This window comes from Ranitomeya imitator, chromosome 2 (assembly GCF_032444005.1).
Source record: "Ranitomeya imitator isolate aRanImi1 chromosome 2, aRanImi1.pri, whole genome shotgun sequence".
Classification (NCBI taxonomy): Eukaryota; Metazoa; Chordata; class Amphibia; order Anura; family Dendrobatidae; genus Ranitomeya; species Ranitomeya imitator.
The window spans coordinates 231336117-231357075 of NC_091283.1; the positions used below are offsets into that span (position 1 = coordinate 231336117).

Sequence of the window (20959 nt, forward strand, 5' to 3'; positions counted from 1 at the left end):
CACTCCCAATTCGTTATTTGTTTCCTCTCACTCCCAATCCGTCATGTGCTCTCCCCACCCCTCACTTCCAATTCGTAATTTGCTCTCCTCCCAACTCCCTATTCAGCCTTTGCTCTCCACGAAGAACATTTAATTCTATTAAAAAAATTTCATATACTTACCTCTCATATGATCCCCTGCCGATGTCTTCGTTTACGTGCCGTTAGCAGCGTGTCACAGAGGAGGCAGAGGGTCTCCCTTAGAGCTGACAGCCGTGAGAGCTCCAAGCCTCCCTGCACTGAGATGCATGGTGCCGGTGGCGGCGTGCCAGCAGAAGCACACCAGCACACAACACCCTTATTTGTGTACAATGTCAACGGTGATCACTGTATTACCTGTACACAATACATTATACACAGAGCTCCTGTGTATAATGTCACTGGTGATCACTGTATTATCTGTACACTATACACTATATACAGATCTACTGTGTATAATGTCACTGGTGATCACTGTATTACCTGTACACTATGCATTATACACAGAGCTCCTGTGTATAATGACACTGGTGATCACTGTATTATCTGTACAATATACACTATATACAGATCTCCTGTGTATAATGTCACTGGTGATCACTGTATTACCTGTACACTGACACTATATACAGAGCACCTGTGTATAATTTCAGTGGTGATCGCTGTATTACCTGTACTCTCACATTATATACAGAGCGCCTGTGTATAATGTCACTGGTGATCATTGTATTATCTGTACACTATACACTATATACAGAACTCCTGTGTATAATGTCACTGGTGATCACTGTATCACATGTACACTATACACTATATACAGAGCACCTATGTATAATGTCACTGGTGATTTCTGTATTATCTGTACACTATACACTATATACAAAGCTCCTCTGTATAATATCACTGGTGATCACTGTATTCCCTGTACACTGACACTATATACGGAGTGTTTGTGTATAAAGTCACTGGTGATTACTGTATTACATGTACACTGACACTATATACAGAGCTCCTGTGTATAATGTCACTGGTGATTGATGTATTACCTGTACACTGACATTATATACAGGGCTCTTGTGTATAATGTCACTGGTGATCATTCTATTATCTGTACACTATATACAGAGCTCCTGTGTATAATGTCACTGGTGATCACTGTATCACATGTACACTATACACTATATACAGAGCACCTGTGTATAATGTCACTGGTGATCGCTGTATTACCTGTACACTGACACTATATACAGAGCACCTGTGTATAATATCACTGATGATCACTGTATTACATGTACACTGACACTATATACAGAGCTCCTGTGTAAAATGTCACTGGTGATTGCTGTATTACCTGTACACTGACACTATATACAGAGCTCTTGTGTATAATGTCACTGGTGATCATTGTATTATCTGTACACTATACAATATATACAGAGCTCCTGTTTATAATGTCACCAGAGATCACCGTATTACCTGTTCACTATATACAAAGCTCCTCTGTATAATATCACTGGTGATCACTGTATTCCCTGAACACTGACTGTATATACAGAGTTCCCGTGTATAATGTCACTGGTGATCACTGTGGTCATGACTGTGTTGTCGGATGTACTGGGATCAGGGGATCCATCCCTCTCCCTAACGCTAGGGGTGTCCTAGCTCCTCTTGTTCCCTGATTTTCATCTGATGGTGAAGACTCCAGGGCCACATACCATGCCTTAGCTCCTGAATCCGCCCTCAGTTTGTACCCTTCCCCACTCAGGAAAGATGAGAGTAGTAGTGTACTATAATACACCAAGCCAAAAGGAGAGCAATTCAGAGCAATGATTTCTAAAACAAACTTTAATTGCCATAAATAATACAAAAACATATATCAAAATATTACATTATCTAATGACTAGAGCACAGGATGAATGTCCCAGGAATGCTGGAAAAGCGCCCATCCCCCCACTCCCCCAGATGTAAATACCCTTGTAATGGTATGCATAAGAAAAAGCACCTACACTATCCAACCAAGGTCACCCCAGAGCAGTGGGATTCTATAGTAATGCCATTAAGTATGGTGGTGGAAAAAGGGTGCTAGCACTTACCACTACACAGAGGTAGGGGGGGGTGGCGGTCGGGCGATGGTCCCCAACGCACGTTTCGTGGCCACCAGTGCCACTTCCTCAGGGGGATAACCATGTACTGCCTAACAGGACCTTAAAATAGCCCTTGGCCCCGGTCACATGGTACACAGCAGCCAATCACAGTGGCGCCATCGGCACATGTGCACTGTGTCCGGCAAGTCCCAGCAGTGGAACTCAGCATCAGACCAGGTGCGCACGCCCAGGGCAAAGAAAAAATGTCCGGAGCGCACACACCGAGGCCTAAGACGCCGGTCCACACAGGGACAGGACGAATCACAGTGCAATGCGCACGGCCACTGGTGAGGGAAGATACTAAAAGTGCACAATATAAGTATAAAAGCTACTCCCTCCACATCCACTACTCATAGCTACTACCAATACAGGACAATTGGGGACCCATCAAAAATACAGCTCACAATAAAAACCGGTAAATGAACAAATATACAAAGTGGAACTAAACCGTTTTCTATACATCGGCATCACATTATAGTGGAAAAAGTGCATCGCTTCAGTTTAACAGTCTTCATAGTAAGAATATTTGTCCCATTCTCTCTGAAGCAGATGTCTTGATGAGTCCACTTTGCCCCGATTTGGATGGTATCCACGCTGGTTACTTGAACGGAGCCAAGGACATATTCAAAAGGCATACCTTAAGGCCTCGGATCAATTATTATCACTAATAATGTAAATAAACCAGAGGTTAAAATCACAAACACAAACATAAAAACAAATGCTAAAACCAAAAGATTCCGAACCATACAGGGGTTAAGGACGCCCAGGGCTGGAAGGGTCATATATTTAAATACAAAAGGAGGCAGAGGATGACACCTTGGCACACACAAATAAGGAATAAATAAATAAGGAGTACAAATGGTACCAGGGATTCCCAGCCAGTCTCCCATGCTGGTCCCTGCCTAGCCTAAAGCTGCTTAGCATTCTGACGAGGGCAGGCACATTCTGCTTAGTGTGGCCATTAAGTACTCATAAGTAGGGAGCACAGCTCAGAGCCTCATTCAGACCCGCTGGTGACATAGTACCAAGTCTAACTATCCACCTAGTTTCCTTCTGTGCTAGAAGTTTTTTATTGTCCCCACCCCGAATACCCAAGTGCAAGGCATCAATACCCTTCACCTTTAATAGATTTGCATTGCACTTATGGTGCCGCAAAAAATGTCGTGGAATGGGTTTCAGGTCTGACGTGTCGGTCACTGTCTTGGCAGCACCAATGTCCCGGACATGCTCACGGACACGGACTCTCAGCTCCCGTGTGGTAAGACCTATGTAAATCATGGGACACGGGCATGTCGCATAGTAGATTATATTGGTTGTGCCGCATGAGATCCGTTCCCTGATGTCAAATTCTCTCGTTCCATCAGTAGAAGTGAAACTGGAGCATCGCAGGACATTGGTGCAGGCAAGACAGTGCCCGCAGGGGAAACACCCCAAAGTGGGGCCCCTCGAACCAAATGGGTTACTCGGACTGGGGAGATAGTGGCTACGCACCAGCAGGTCATTCAAATTTTTGCGTCTCCTAGAGGTCATCTGAGGGTATGGGCCAAGGGATGCCGCCAGAGAGGGCTCAGCCCCAAGAACTGACCAGTGCTTGGCAAGGATGAAGCGCATCCCATTCCACTCATGATTGTACGTAGAAATAAAGCGAATGGTGCCAGCCCCATCCCTGCCAATCTGCCGGTCTTTTCCCGGAAATTGATTTTGAGAAAACTGCATGGAAGGGATCCTACATCAGAGTCCATGAGTGAAGTTGAAGCACAAGCACTTCGTGATTTGGAGGACCTATTGGAGGAACAGGAGTGTCCTAATGTAAGTAGTTTTCCGTCTTCTATCCTGCCCAGGTCCACAAGGTTCCCCCCCTTGTCCTTAAGCCCGGCAATCGAAGTATTCACTAGATTGGTTAGTGAGGATTTCAAAAAATTGTCTACTAGGCGTACTTATGATAATTTAACCGCTAAACAACGTCAGGCTATCGGGCAGCTTCAATCATTGCGGGATGTTGTATTCAAACCTGCTGACAAGGGGGGGAACATTGTGGTCTGGCCAAGTGATAAATATGAGCGAGAGGCATTTCGCCAGCTCCGTAACTCTGACACCTACATTAGGTTGTCCTCCAATTCGATGGTGATATACCTGCGGGAGTTAGAGCAGGTTCTATTTGGAGCTTTTGAGGGGGGTATTATCCCCAAAAAGGTCTTCGATGGTTTGATGGTCAGATCCCCCAGAACTCCTACCTTGCCCAAAGTCCACAAGGATGCCCTCAACCCCCCGGGACGTCCGATTGTGTCTGGGATTGGGGGTTTATGTGACCGTGTGTGTCAATTTATTGATTTCTATCTGAAGCCCCTAGTCCAGACATTACCTTCTTATATTCGTGACACCACGGATGTCCTAGCGCGGGTTGACGGCATCCTTGTGGACAAAGCAACCCTTCTCGTCACTGCTGACGTTGAAGGGTTGTATACTTGTATAGAACACTCTTGTGGGTTGGAGGCGGTTCGCTTCTTCCTCGGGACTTCCGATCTGGGCGGCCCTTTACGTGGATTGGTACTTGAGCTGCTGGACTTTGTTCTAACACATATTTTTTTCGTCTTTAAAGACGTTTTTTATTTACAGAAGCGCGGCACGGCCATGGGCGCGGCCTGTGCGCCTTCGTATGCTAATCTCTTCCTTGGTTATTGGGAGAGATTCCTTTTTGGCGACGAGGGCCCACCGGGCGCCTCCCATGTGCTGTGCTGGTATCGCTTCATTGATGATATTCTTTTTTTATGGGATGGGACTGTCCAGCAGCTCCAGGACTTTATGGGTGCTGTGAATAACAACACTCTTAATATTAAACTTACGCATGTTTACAGTGAGGTCGCGGTCGACTTTCTGGACGTCCGTCTTGAGATCGACAACCATCGTCGTATCCAGGCGGATGTCTTCAGGAAGTCGACCTCAGTTAACGCACTGTTGCATGCCTCATCGGCACATGATCCGTCCACGGTTAGGGCCGTCCCGATCGGACAATTTCTGAGGATGCGGCGAATCTGTTTCTCTGAGTCAAAATTTGAGGCACAGGCCTCTGATCTCAGGGACCGATTTTTGGCTCGGGGGTATAGCCGGCGATCCATAAAACATGGTTATGATCGCGCCAGAAAGACCCCACGTGAGACTCTACTGCATCCACGTGACCGGCAGATTGGCAGGGATGGGGCTGGCACCATTCGCTTTATTTCTACGTACAATCATGAGTGGAATGGGATGCGCTCCATCCTTGCCAAGCACTGGTCAGTTCTTGGGGCTGAGCCCTCTCTGGCGGCCTCCCTTGGCCCATACCCTCAGATGACCTCTAGGAGATGCAAAAATTTGAATGACCTGCTGGTGCGTAGCCACTATGTCCCCAGTCCGAGTAACCCATTTGGTTCGAGGGGCCCCACTTTGGGGTGTTTCCCCTGCGGGCACTGTCTTGCCTGCACCAATGTCCTGCGATGCTCCAGTTTCACTTCTACTGATTGAATGAGAGAATTTGACATCAGGGAACGGATCTCATGCGGCACAACCAATATAATCTACTATGCGACATGCCCGTGTCCCATGATTTACATAGGTCTTACCACACGGGAGCTGAGAGTCCGTGTCCGTGAGCATGTCCGGGACATTGGTGCTGCCAAGACAGTGACCGACACGTCAGACCTGAAACCCATTCCACGACATTTTTTGCGGCACCATAAGTGCAATGCAAATCTATTAAAGGTGAGGGGTATTGATGCCTTGCACTTGGGTATTCGGGGTGGGGACAATAAAAAAACTTCTAGCACAGAAGGAAACTAGGTGGATAGTTAGACTTGGTACTATGTCACCAGCGGGTCGGAATGAGGCTCTGAGCTTTGCTCCCTACTTATGAGTACTTAATGGCCACACTAAGCAGAATGTGCCTGCCCTCATCAGAATGCTAAGCAGCTTTAGGCTAGGCAGGGACCAGCATGGGAGACTGGCTGGGAATCCCTGGTACTGTTTGTACTCATTATTTATTCCTTATTTGTGTGTGCCAAGGTGTCATCCTCTGCCTCCTTTTGTATTTAAATATATGACCCTTCCAGCCCTGGGCGTCCTTAACCCCTGTATGGTTCGGGATCTTTTGGTTTTAGCATTTGTTATGTTTGTGTTTGTGATTTTAACCTCTGGTTTATTTACATTATTAGTGATAATAATTGATCCGAGGCCTTAAGGTATGCCTTTTGAATATGTCCTTGGCTCCGTTCAAGTAACCAGCGTGGATACCATCCAAATCGGGGCAAAGTGGACTCATCAAGACATCTGCTTCAGAGAGAATGGGACAAATATTCTTACTATGAAGACTGTTAAACTGAAGCGATGCACTTTTTCCACTATAATGTGATGCCGATGTATAGAAAACGGTTTAGTTCCACTTTGTATATTTGTTCATTTACCGGTTTTTATTGTGAGCTGTATTTTTGATGGGTCCCCAATTGTCCTGTATTGGTAGTAGCTATGAGTAGTGGATGTGGAGGGAGTAGCTTTTATACTTATATTGTGCACTTTTAGTATCTTCCCTCACCAGTGGCCGTGCGCATTGCGCTGTGATTCGTCCTGTCCTTGTGTGGACCGGCGTCTTAGGGCTCGGTGTGTGCGCTCCGGACATTTTTTCTTTGCCCTGGGCGTGCGCACCTGGTCTGACGCTGAGTTCCACTGCTGGGACTTGCCGGACACAGTGCACATGTGCCGATGGCGCCACTGTGATTGGCTGCTGTGTACCATGTGACCGGGGCCAAGGGCTATTTTAAGGTCCTGTTAGGCAGTACATGGTTATCCCCCTGAGGAAGTGGCACTGGTGGCCACGAAACGTGCGTTGGGGACCATCACCCGACCGTCCCGCCCTACCTCTGTGTAGTGGTAAGTGCTAGCATCCTTTTTCCACCACCATACTTAATGGCATTACTATAGAATCCCACTGCTCTGGGGTGACCTTGGTTGGATAGTGTAGGTGCTTTTTCTTATGCATACCATTACAAGGGTATTTACATCTGGGGGAGTGGGGGGATGGGAGCTTTTCCAGCATTCCTGGGACATTCATCCTGTGCTCTAGTCATTAGATAATGTAATATTTCGATATGTTTTTGTATTATTTATGGCAATTAAAGTTTGTTTTATAAATCATTGCTCTGAATTGCTCTCCTTTTGACATGGTTTGTTTTGAGCCGATTTGGTGAGGTCAGGGTCTTTTGGCGTATTTACTGCCAGACCTCGTGCGCTCACAATATGTATCTTGGAGTTTTGTATTCTATAATACACCAAACAGACTAACAAGGTAATGCAAACAGGGATAAAGGAAAATACCATTCATACAAATGTACTCACACGAACAACAAAGGTAAACATCATGGAGAGGAGGATATGGTAAAACTAAAGTAGGAGAAGGAGGGAAATTATCCCAGATAATAATTGTTCCAGATAAAGCCACCAAATGCCTTCCCAAACAGCAACAAATCACCATCTCCTAAACCATGCAGCATGAAGCTTTTTCTGGCAATGAGTGATTGCCAGGGTCCAGAATATATAGGGGAGGGGAGTGGCCTACAGTAAACAGCTGACAGCCTTAATGCAGGAAAGCTTCCAAGAGCTCCCAACTTAGCAGATTAACTCTTACACTATATACTATGTACAGAGCGCCTGTTTATGATGGGACTTACAGTAATATTAGCATTGTGGTTTTTTATTAGTGATCAGTATTGCAGAATTCGGTCACTATGTGGTGGTAATATGTGGTCTGGTCATGTTGTGGTGGTATTTGTCCCTTGTATGTGGTATTAATCAGTTACGATGCGGTGGTAATATGTGGTCCGGCCATGGTGTGATGGTATTTCTACCTTTTATATGGTATTATTGATCATTTTAAAAAATGTGTGTGACACATTCCCTTAGAGGAAAATAAATAAAAATATACCTAAAAAGAGTATTGGATATTTAAAGAAATGTTTAACTTAATTAGGTTAAAGTAGAGTAGGGCCCAGCTAAAAGAGTCTACCTTGCCATGGTGGTGGATTAAAAACTCTTTGGGCCAAAACAAAAGGTGCTGGCTATGTATGTGATATGGTGATGGGAACTGATAATGCCACAGTCAGCTCAGTGGGCACCATCTAATACTATAACATGTAAGACAACTGGGTTCACTACCAAGCATGTATTATATATATATATATATATATCAAAATTTCAAGAGAAGAGCACATGCCCACAAAAGGTTGGAACTCCACAAATAGAAATTGTTGCAAAAGAATACCAAAGTTTATTTTCACAAAGTAATACTACACACAATAAAAACAATTAAAATTACTCCAACGAGTAAATAGCTCCATTGATACAAAGTCCATCATTACATGTGAAATACATCTGATTTATACAAACATATTCTGGCATCAGAGAAAATAGCACCAATTTGTAACTTCTAATAATGCTGCACATAATTATCATATATCAATAATTCCTATATAGTGGGACCTCTAGATTGGTGACCTTCAGTATATAGAAAGGGTTATATCAGATATACTATAGTGGGTGTTCACATAGGCCAACAGACTTTAATAAGACAGATACACAGATGGTAATACTTGTGGCTATATCTGGAGTAAGGTCTCCAAAGATGTTCATATTCATATTGTTCATATTGACACCAGCAACATTATGGGTCGATCATACCCATATGAAGGCAAGGTTAGTCAGCCCAAAGAACATAGTAGGAGAGAGCTGTATACTTATCCCCAACCAGTCCTCTACAGTCACTCTGCGGTCGCCCCCTGGTCCCTTAAAGCAGCGGTGCAGCCAGTGTATAATGGAGTGTGGAAGCCACAGTATATTCCTATTAGGTATATACTCACCCTCGGACGCGCCCTGCTTCTTTCTGGCAGCATTCCTTCCTAAGAATCAGCGCTTGAAGGACCTTCGGTGACGTCGCGGCTTGTGATTGGTCGCGTGAGTGGTCGCGCGACCAATCACAGGCCGCGACGTCATCTAAGGTCTTTCACGCGCTGATTCTAAGGAAGGAAGGCTGCCGGTTAGTACCAGGGCGCGTCAGAGGGTAAGTATAGCAATATTTTTTATTTTAATTCTTTATTTTACACTTAAATATGGATTCCGATACCGATTTCCGATATTGCAAACATATCGGAACTCGGTATCTGAATTCCGATACCAGATTCAGAAGATCGCCAACCTCATGGCCGACCCCACACAGGGGTCGGGTCGGGTTTCATGAAACCCGACTTTGCCAAAAGTCGGCGACTTCTGAAAATGGTCGACTCGTTTCGCTCAACCCTACTATGGACTGTGTTACGTAAATGGACTGTTGCAAGCAAAATGGGGAGGTGAGGAAACAGATGACCTGATGACCCATCTAGGTCAGGACTATATGGACTCTGTGCCTCAATGGACTGTGTTAATTACACACTTGTTGTGAAAGATTAATGAGAGACCGTAAGAAATGTGCTCATGGACTGATGAGCCAATGTTGTGTGGGCCTAAAGGCCATTGTTATAGGTAATTTTGGACTCGGATGAACACTAGTTGGGCAGTTCTGACCGAGACAACTCTTGTTTAAACAAAAGTACAGGAGGAGAACTCGAGATGTGACCACTGACTATTGGGCAGACTGTTGTGTTAGCCATCATCAGGCTTTGGATTATAATGACTGTCCTCTTCGTCCTAGAGGTTTCCAGGTGGTCAAGGATGACCATGTACAAAGAGGAGAGGAATGTGAGGATGTGGACTGTCTTACCCCGTCCCAGCCCTGAAGACAACCATTGTATGCTTATGTGTAGTGTGAACAGTGTAATGTGTGGAATAGCGGGGCAATTGCCGAAACTCCATGACAGTGTATAAAGATAAGTATTTACAGATACAAGTAAGCAAGGATTATTAGAAATATATAGTAGGAGATAGGAAATAGATAAGGAGCAGTTAATGTTAGATCCCTAGAGGTAGTGGAGACAGCAGGAAAAGGGATGCTCTATCGGGAACGAGTGCTAGGGCTGAAGTTCTGTCCGGTACCTGAGGGAAAGGCTGTAACCTGTTGGGCCCTATCCCACATGCTCCACTGTAATGACCGTGAACTGTTAAGTAAAGTTAGACTATTAAAAAGCACTTGGTGTCCCATGGATTATGTATGGCGGCTCCTCAGGATGGAGGCCTGGAGTCAGTGGAGGCTTATGGCGAACAAGTGATTGTGATGCACCCCACACAAACAGCACAATGGGAATTGGGACACAACTTTCCAGTAGGGTGACAAAGCATGAGAAGCAGCAGCTTGTCCACGACCACCTCGCTCGGGCATCTTAAATGTACAAGTTCACTCCACTGGTGAGGCCTCAGTATTGAGGCAGAAGCGCATTGGGAGAGCTTCTGTTCTTTATTTGTGGTACTGTACAAAGGTAACATTAGGGAAGTGACCATGTAGGGGCGGGAGACAAACAGGGCATGACAGGGATTCTAGGAACATTTGCTGTATATAGTTAGTGACACTACATGACGACGATGGAGCCTTGGGTAGGCAGAGCTGTCATACCGTGTGAGGGATGGTGGACACTCCTCTGCGTAAAGTCTGGTCTGCTCCCTGGACATGTCCTCTGCTCTGCACCTCGGTACCTGTGGTTATATACTGGTCACTTCTCTGTATACAGTGTGGTCTGCTCCCTGGACATGTCCTCTGCTCTGCACCTCGGTACCTGTGGTTATATACTGGTCACTCCTGGTGAGTGCTGTCTATGACAATCCGTTCTAGGCCATTAACCCGATTACAAGGGGTGACTGAGTCTCTGGGTGGGAGTCACATTCCAGTCACATCACCAGCTCTGTGCACTGAAGAACTGCTTGTCCAAAGGAAAATGATTACTGGTCAGAAGAGCTGACAATTCGCTGAGAAAAGAACTATACAATTCAGAAGACAGCGGCCAGAAAGAAGAGACCGAGGGCTGGAAACTGAAGTGGATTTACTATCAGGTTCTCAATCATACTAGAGAGGGCACAACACATAAGGAGTGTTAATGAAGCCCCCGACTGTCCATGTGAGTGTTAGTGAAGCCCCCGACTGTCCATGTGAGTGTTACTGAAACCCCTGACTAAAAATCCTGAAAACATGACCTGTTGGTGGCTCTTGAGGAGCCGAGTTGGGGAACACTGATGTGGAGAGATACACATCTGTGTATGTGGAGCTCCCCCGGGGGCTGTGGGGTCCTTCGGTTCTCATGGGGGATGTCACGGTGGCTGACCCGGTCCGTGGCCTTCGGGAGGTCCGTTGTAAATGGGGGGGGGGGGGAAGGTCTTTAAGGGGATAATGCTCGTGATGCCACCTGTGGTATTCGGTCAGGGTGACCGACGCTGCTTAGGGGGGTCCGCTGGGGTGATGTTATGGCAGCTAGATGGTATACTTTCCCACAGGTGAAGTGTGTCCCCAGGGCTTCCCAGAGTGTAGATGGTGGATGGGGAGAGGCGCAGTGAAGAACGAGGACACAAGGTTGCAGTCTCTTTACCTTTTTACTGATGGCTTCAGCATCCACAGTCCAGGGCACCAGGTCACAGGGCAGGCAGAGTCCGGCCGGTCTGAAGGCAAATCCAGAGTCCCCTTATCCAGGTGGAAATCCGTAGCCTTCCTCTAGCACCTGGGTGTTGTAGAACCTTACTGCTGAGCCTCTCATAAGGTCTTCAGAACTGTTGTAGATGTTCTAGATGTTATGTCTCTTTCTCTGTCCCCCTGATGGATAGGATGGGACAAACCGATATGACTGGTGGCCTAAGGTTTTTTACAGGGACTCTAGCACTCCCCGGCCCCGAAAAGTTGCCACCGTGCCTCCTGGGTATAGGGCGGATCAGTAACTTGGAATTAGCTGTCCTGCTGGTCTCTGGAGCAAGGCATAAAGGACTGTTGCTCCCTCGGTGTTCCGGCTACCGGGATCCTGCGCCTCAGAAGGATGCAGCCTTTGTAGGGCAGAACTCCTTCTGGTTTCCTCTCCTTTTGCTATGACTTCTCCTCACGCGTTACAATACAGTTCTCTGTTCGTGTCTCTTTCTTAGGGGCTGCCGCACGTGGGGCCGGTGCAGCTCCGTGGACTTCTGTCTAGGCCTCTGACAGGATCCTACCCCTGTCAGGGACCCACTAGCTGAGCAGAGCTCAGCTAGCAGCTGCCTGAGTCAAGCTCAGTCAGCTTCTGCCTAACTTTCTATCCAGACCACCAGTTTTACCTAATTGTGAAGAGTGCCCTAATAAATAGGAGCATAGCTCCCCCTGTGGACTGGAGTATGAAGTGTGTTGTGTGTTGGTGTTACCTGATAAAGAGGTCTCCTTTATTGCCTTCAAATGTATCATCACTCCCCCCTAGAGGAGAATGGTATTACTGCAACGACCAGGACCCTGCGGTGCTGCCCCCCCTGTTAAATCCAGTACTCCTGGACTGGGAAAAGAAAACAACAATGCATTATCAAAAAGACATGCATATTTTTAAAATGCTATAAAACAGTTAATATATACTAAGCTTCCCTTTATGGGAGGTGAGGACACTTGAACGTTACAAACAAGAACATATTTACATTGCAAGACTACTCCTAAAAATAGAACATTTTAATAACAGATGTACTAACTATTAAATACAATTACCCATACGGGTATACTATCTATTAAGTGCAAAGGCAAGCATTTTATTTTTTTTATTCAAGTGCAAACAATTATTCCTTTCTAAGTGCAAAACTTTTAACTAACCCACACGGGTCCACTTTATTCAATTGCAGATCAGTCTATCAACCCCCACAGGCTCACTGCATTTTCCTTCAGTTTATTCAACCTATCATTTCTTGACCTCAATTTTATTCAAAGTACATCATATCAGGCTAACTGTAAAGGTACCGTCACACTAGACGATATCGCTAGCGATCCGTGACGTTGCAGCGTCCTCGCTAGCGATATCGTCCAGTGTGACAGGCAGCAGCGATCAGGCCCCTGCTGTGCTGTCGCTGGTCGGGGAAGAAAGTCCAGAACTTTGTTTAGTCGCTGGACTCCCCGCAGACATCGCTGAATCGGCGTGTGTGACACCGATTCAGCGATGTCTTCGCTGGTAACCAGGGTAAACATCGGGTAACTAAGCGCAGGGCCGCGCTTAGTAACCCGATGTTTACCCTGGTTACCATCCTAAAAGTAAAAAAAAAACAAACACTACATACTTACCTACCGCTGTCTGTCCTCGGCGCTCTGCTTCTCTGGTCTGGCTGTGAGCACAGCGGCCGGAAAGCAGAGCGGTGACGTCACCGCTCTGCTTTCCGGCTGCCCGGCGCTCACAGCCAGACCAGAGAAGCAGAGCGCCGAGGACAGACAGCGGTAGGTAAGTATGTAGCGTTTGTTTTTTTTACTTTTAGGATGGTAACCAGGGTAAACATCGGGTTACTAAGCGCGGCCCTGCGCTTAGTTACCCAATGTTTACCCTGGTTACCGGGGACCTCGGGATCGTTGGTCGCTGGAGAGCTGTCTGTGTGACAGCTCTCCAGCGACCAAACAGCGACGCTGCAGCGATCCGGATCGTTGTCGGTATCGCTGCAGCGTCGCTAAGTGTGACGGTACCTTAACTCTATACTGTTAACTACATCCTATCAACTATGTAAAATACAATTCTAACTAAATACTCAATACTTTCAAACAATTATCCCCTTCAGGCAAAGTGCGACAAATAAACATTGTCCTTAAGGGCTAACTCGAGTCTTTTCTGAGGTAGTGAAAAGAATCAACAACATCATCAATATTCAAGTATCAAATATTAATAGTAAAGCCGCACCCTATAATGGCAATGTCTCTATGGACAGCAGAGTGCACGTCCTCACCAGGGGATCCATCCCAGTAGGTAAATCCAGAAGTACATGAAGAAGGACAGCACCACAGCAATTGTGAAAAAACAGCTCCCGTATTTATTCTGCCATCTGCAACGTTTCGGTCCGTGGACCTTTTTCAAGCATAGTGAAAAGATAATACAACCACCATTATATACCCTTAGGCCAAACCCATTAATTAACAAGCAACCAATGGTGTGGCTCCATACACCTGGAAAAAATACATCATAGTGCAACATACATATACACATATAAAAAGTCCCACATTGCCAGCCCCCTATATATACTAGCCGCTAACATAGTCCAACTACCTCTGATCTCTCGCCGCTATTGTATCACACTCATAAATCCCCAATAAGTCCCCAAAGTCCACAATGTAAACAAATATCACTTGCACCAATCCGGGTACTGCATCCACGATCGTCATGGCATTGTGGGCGTGTTCAGAACAGGAGCAGTCCAATCAGCTCCTAAATCTTAGATCATGTGATCGACATATGCCCAGCATGCAGCGCTCCTCACCGCGCTAGTTCATAGGTTGCTGGTCCACATGTCAGTAGTAAACAAACACCGCCCACTTTTGTCCAATGGTAGATTAATGGTGCACATTGTATTGTACATGTCCGTGACATTATCCCTGTCCGTAGCTCATATGCGCATGTCGCAGTCCCGGACTCCAGCACAATCAGCACACTGAGTCCATATAGTCAGCAACTGCGCATGACAGAGGAATTCTCCATAAATCTCTTCATGACAGATGGTTCCAGTGAGCGGTCCCATAGCGCTATAATGACGGAATCCAGCATAGTCAGCACACTGAGTCTATTTAATCGGCAACTGCACCTGACAAAGTAACGCTCCATAGACTTCTTCATGATAGATGGCTCCAGTGAGCGGTCACATAGCGCTACAATCAGCGCGCAAAAGTACATCCAGGCTCATAGCTAGGTATAGTATTTTTTCCACTCCAGGTCCATAGTATACAACGGTATACAATATGACATTTCTCCACTGGACACCTTATATATTTATCCCCAATATCGACTATTCCTATATTATGTGATCCGTCATTTTAAATATTTACATCTTTTCATATGAGCCTGTAATGAGAGACGACATATACAGAAAAAAACAACCATCATGATAACCTAAACTCAGTCCATATCAAACTCCTTGCAAGGACATACATAGATCACAAACACCTTTGGAACCAGGGATTCCCAGCCCGTCTCCCATGCTGGTACTTGCCCAGCCTCAAGCTGCTTAGCATTTGCAATCTGACGAGAGCAGGCACATTAACTCCATAGACATATATGTTTTTTTATCCTGGAAAAATTACGTCCAAGCATAAAAAGGGGAATAGAAGGGGAAAAAAAAAAAAAAATCACAATTTATAAAAAATGGATTAAGGTAGATATCAGGCGAACAGCCACACTCTATTCAGATCAAATTGATCAAGAGGCTACATTTGTATATACAGATCTAAAAGGCAACTGTTAATGAGACCACCCCTAACAAAAATAAACAGTATATAATAGAATTAAAAACAATAATACACCGATAAGGTACCACAAAGGCCCAAAAGGACCTTACAGGAGACAACTTTGTTGATAATCAATATTTAAGCCTTTTGGAGAAAGAGTATCAAGCTCATAGACCCATTTCAATTCTATTCTCTTCAGAAGGGAAACGAACCCCCAACATTGGTCTTGGGCGGGCTACAAGACGGGTATCCTGACCCGGAATTCTGCCACACCAATGGGTTTTTCTTCAGGTCTGCAACACAAAGTAATTCTCACAACAAGATTAACAGCAGTTTCTGTTAGAGGCAGTCTGTGTAAAAGCCTCCTGCTGTAAAACCAGTAGGAAGCACCCTTAAGAAGGTGCCAACTATATACAAGGACAGTTTGTGAATCATTCACCGTCCATGATTCAAAATGTTTTTAAGGCAACGCTGAACTTGTGCAAAATTAAGGATCCCTTTAATGCGGGACCCCTTTAAGAAATAACCTTGGACAGGTTCAGTACTGGAAAGTAGCAGCAAAGGATAAACAAACTATTTACATTCAGTGTTCAGTGTTTAATTGGACGGTTTCCAGGGCTTCACTTGGCACAGAATCCTTTCTGGCCTGGGAAGGGTGGGGTCCAGAGTTACGCCTGGTTCCAGGTAAACACCGTTAGTCTGTCTTTCATGAATTGTGAGATCATGGGCCGCAATAGAAGTTTGTGTAGCTTGGGTGTGGGCATTTGCTACAACAGGGGCTGCAGCTGCTGTCTCAGTGGTGAGTTCGCTTTCCTGGGCCCTGGGTGACGTCATAAGGGCTGCGCATCTTTGGACATCCCGGGCCCACCGTTTCCTTTCTGGTGCCGGGTGTAGGTCACAGCATCCCCTGGGTATAAGTTTGGATCTGGGTATTCCCCTCTGAGGCAGGGTTCCACTTCATCCTGGGTGACATGGACCCTCACTGGCAATCCAATCTCCTGGATGAAACCCTTCCCCTTCTGGAGATGGAAAAATACCACGACACCCCATTTTAGTGGAAGGCTGTCCTGCAGGTCACCCCGGGCCTCTTGTTCCGCTTCCTCCCTCCACTGTGCTATCAGGTGCCGTTGATATTCCCCCCAGGGGAGGACTCTAATATCATGCCCATTTAGTCCAGGGCTTGTAAGAGGGGCTGTCGAGGTAGCGGAGACGGGGGGCAAGCAGATCCCTGGGATGTGGTCGTCTCTGGTACCTACTCTACCGATGCCGTTCAACTCCTCCGAGGAAGGCGCTAGGATCAGCGGCGGCATGGACTGCGACTCCTCCATGGACTGCTCGGAGAGGTCCACACTCTCCAGCGGCGGCATGCCTGAGTACTCCTCCGGTGACGGGGGTGTGCGCTGGGCCGGATCATTTCCACTCAGGTGCCCAGGGGTTGCCATGTCTGCTTCTTCCTCGTCCTTTTCCCGCTCTCTTCTCTGGGGGTGGTTTCTGTTTCTCTCCGCCCGCCATTGAGCATCAGGAGGCGGATCTCAGCTGCTGACTGACATGTCCTCAAGGTACAAAGATATTTAGACTGGGCGGCCGTTATTTTTCGCACTTCTCAGTTCGTTCACACCCACAACGACACGTCCTCTTTCTTCTCCTGCGCTCCTCGTGGTGCTGTAATGGCGGCAGTTTTGGTGGGTATTTTGGCGGTCTTTTGCAGTACACAGTCCTTTAGTAAATCACAGTTCAAATACAATTCTGGCACAGTTCTTAGGCACACATGACCCGATTTCCAGGCTTAAGTAGATCCTGTTCGTGACGCCAAAGATAGATAGGGCAGTGTGGTACTCGGTGCCGGGCCTTTCGGTTCTCAAGGGGGATGTCACGGTGGCTGACACGGTCCGTGGCCCTAGGGACGTTTATGTAAAAGGGAAAAAGGTCTTTAAAGGGGAAATGTTCATGACGCCACCTGTGGTATTCGGTCAGGGTGACCTACGCTGCTTAGGGGGGTACGCTGGGGTGATGTTATGGCAGCTGGATGGTATACCTTCCCACAGGTGAAGTATGTCCCCAGGGCTTCCCAGAGTGTAGATGGTGGATGGTGAGAGGCGCAGTGAATAACGAGGACACAAGGTTGCAGTCTCTTTATTTTTTTACTGATGGCTTCAGCATCCGCAGTCCAGAGCACCAGATCACCGGGCAGGCAGAGTCCGGCCGGTCTGAAGGCAAATCCAGAGTCCCCTTATCCAGGTGGAAATCAGTAGCCTTCCTCTAGCGCCTGGGTGTTGTAGTAACTTACTGCTGAGCCTCTCATAAGGTCCTTACAACTATTGTTGATGTTCTAGATGTTATGTCTCTTTCTCTGTCCCCCTGATGGATAGGATAGGACAAACCCATATGACTGGTGGCCTGAGGCTTTTTACAGGGACTCTAGCACTCCCCGACCCCCACAAGTTGCCACCGTGCCTCCTGGGTATAGGGCGGATCAGTAACTTGGAATTAGCTGTCCTGCCGGTCTCTGGAGCAAGGCATAAAGGACTGTTGCTCCCTCGGTGTTCCAGCTACCGGGATCCTGCGCCTCAGAAGGAGGCAGCCTGTGCAGGGCAGAACTCCTTCTGGCTTCCTCTCCTTTTGCTATTGGAGCGCCCCCAGACACAGGGCCTCAGGTTACTCCGTACCGGTCCTTTCTGTCTCAGTTCTGGGGATGTCACGGTGGCTGGACCCGTCCGTGACCCTGCTAAGGGGCATCCAATAAAAGGTGATAGGAGTCTGTCAAGGTTTCGTGACGCCACCTGTGGTGTTTGGTCAGGATGACCGACGCTGCTCGGAGTCCGCTGGGGTGATGGAATGGCAGCTAGATGGTATACCTTCCCACAGGTGAAGTATGTCCCAGTGATGTAGATGGCGATGGTGTGAGGTGCAGACAATAACAAGGACACAAGGTTGCAGTCTCTTTACCTCTTTACTGAAGACTTCAGGATCCGCAATCCAGAGCACAGTTAACAGGGCTGTCTGAGACCGGCCGGTCTGATGGCACATCCAGAGTTCCCTTTACAGGTGGAAATCGTTGCCTACCAATAGCGCCTGTGTGTTGTAGTGCTTCCCTGCTGAGCATTCGGTATAGTCCTCACAACTGCTGTTCTCGTTCGTTCGTTTTTTCTAGTTCTTTCTCTTTCTTTCTATTTCATTCCAGATGTTACTAGTTTCTCGTCCCCCAGGTATGTTATGGCTAGGACGCACCCGTATGACGGGAAGGCTCGGAGCTCTTCCGGGACCCTAGAGACGCCCCTCTCCACGCGTTGCCCCCTATGTCTTCGTAGGAAATTTAAGGTAGACAGCCAACCTATAATTAACTGTCCTGCGTAGTTTGAAGTAAGGCATAGAGTCAGTTACTTCCTCGGTGTTCTGGCCACCAGCTACGTGCCTCAGTAGGATGTTGCCGTTCTCGGGGCACGACTCCTACTCGTTCTCCTTTGTGCTTGATCTCGTTTCTCACTGTTCCACAATATCCTTCGCTTCGTGTCTCTTTCTTAGGATACTGCCGCAAGGTAGTGCAGGCGCGGTTCCGTAACGTTCTGTTCTGTTCGCTAGGTACCTGCCAGGTTCCCACGCCTGACAGGGACCCCCCTGTGTCTTCTCCCTGCAACACCCCCTGCCACGGGATGTTGCCTGAATCCAACCCAGTCAGCTTCTGACTAACTTCTTATCCAACCCCTAGTTTTACCAGTGTGAGGAGTGGCCCAATAAATAAAGCCTTTTTCTCCCCCTAGTGGCCGGAGTGTGAAGTGTAATGTAATGTAGTGTGCTGGTGATACCTGGTCAGTAGAATTCCTTCAGTGCCATCAGACGTACCGCTGCTCCCCTTAGTGGCAGAGTGTCATACTGCAACGACCAGATCTCTGGGGCGCTGCACTATGACTTCTCCTCATGCGTTACAATACAGTTCTCTGTTTGTGTCTCTTTCTTAGGGGCTGCCGCACGAGGGCCGGCGCAGCTCCGTGACCTTCTGTCTAGGCCTCTGACAGGATCCCATCCCTGTCAGGGACCCACTAACTGAGCGGAGCTCAGCTAGCAGCTGCCTGAGACAAGCTCAGTCAGCTTCTGCCTTCTGCCTAACTTCCTATCCAGCCCACCAGTTTTATCTAATTGTGAAGAGTGCCCTAATAAATAGGAGCATAGCTCCCCCTGTGGACTGGAGTATGAAGTGTGTTGTGTGTTGGTTTTACCTGGTAAAGAGATCTCCTTTATTGCCTTCAAACGTAACATCACTCCCCCTACAGGAGAATGGTATTACTGCAATGACCAGGACCCTGGGGCGCTGCACTTGCACGGTCACTGGACGTTTCCAATGGAAGTGCTCTCCTTCACTAAACTGAATCATCTCTGTGATCAGCGTAGTCAGTTTCTTTTGTTGATCCTGATTATTTTCTGTAATTTTGTATGCAGTATTCCTTTGTCCCCTTTGTAAAATCTCTTGTATGTTTTTTATATACTTGTCCCCACAAGATTCAGATTTCCCAGTAGTGTGGCATCAATAGACTTACCTCAAGATGTTCTCCTCATGGCTGAAGCTCACTCGTCGGGTGACAGATTTTTGGATCCACTGAATAAAAAGAGAGATAGTGAGATCCACATTGATCCTGATCCTTAGGACTTAGCATATACAACATAACTGACTTAATCACAGAGACCGCCACCCTAGGGCCTGGAAATAAGGAAAGCGAATACAGATGAGTCAATAGTGGTGATTACCTGTAATTGTGTGTGTACCTAGTGCCGGAGAGAAGGGCTTCTCCATAACAACACCCAATGAGTAGGGGGTGTAATGGATGATGTACCTAGTGTGGGAACTTAAGAAAAGCCAGTCAATAGAGGGTGTAATGGACCACGTACCTGTCACGAGTGGGTCACGTCCTCCTGGGAGATCTGGGGCTAGAAAATCACTACGTATTGTGAATCGCAGGTCTTCCATTGAGCCTGGGTATTTGTGTTTCATATTAACCCCTTTCTGACCTCGGACGGGATATTACGTCCGAGGTCAGATCCCCCTGCTTTGATGCGGGCTCCGGCGGTGAGCCCGCATCAAAGCCGGGACATGTCAGCTGTTTTGAACAGCTGACATGTGCCCGTGATAGGCGCGGGCAGAATCGCGATCTGCCCGCACCTATTAACTAGTTAAAAGCCGCTGTCAAACACAGACAGCGGCATTTAACTACCGCTTCCGGCCGGGCGGCCGGAAATGACGGCATCGCCGACCCCCGTCACATGATCGGAGGTCGGCGATGCTCCGCCATTGTAACCATAGAGGTCCTTGAGACCTCTATGGTTACTGATCGCCGGTAGCTGTGAGCACCACCCTGTGGTCGGCGCTCACAGCACACCTGCAATTCTGCTACATAGCAGCGATCAGCAGATCGCTGCTATGTAGCAGAGGCGATCGAGTTGTGCCTGCTTCTAGCCGC

At 47.1% G+C, this 20959-nt stretch overlaps 1 protein-coding gene across 1 annotated transcript in view; it reads right to left on the reverse strand.

Moving 5' to 3' along the window:
• Positions 1-20959, reverse strand: part of LOC138662777 (cilia- and flagella-associated protein 337-like) — a 191177-nt gene that overhangs the window by 160531 nt on the left and 9687 nt on the right. The window contains exon 2 of the mRNA XM_069748700.1: positions 20042-20100. The gene's annotated coding sequence lies outside the window, so the exon portion shown is untranslated. The remainder of the gene's footprint in view (positions 1-20041; positions 20101-20959) is intronic.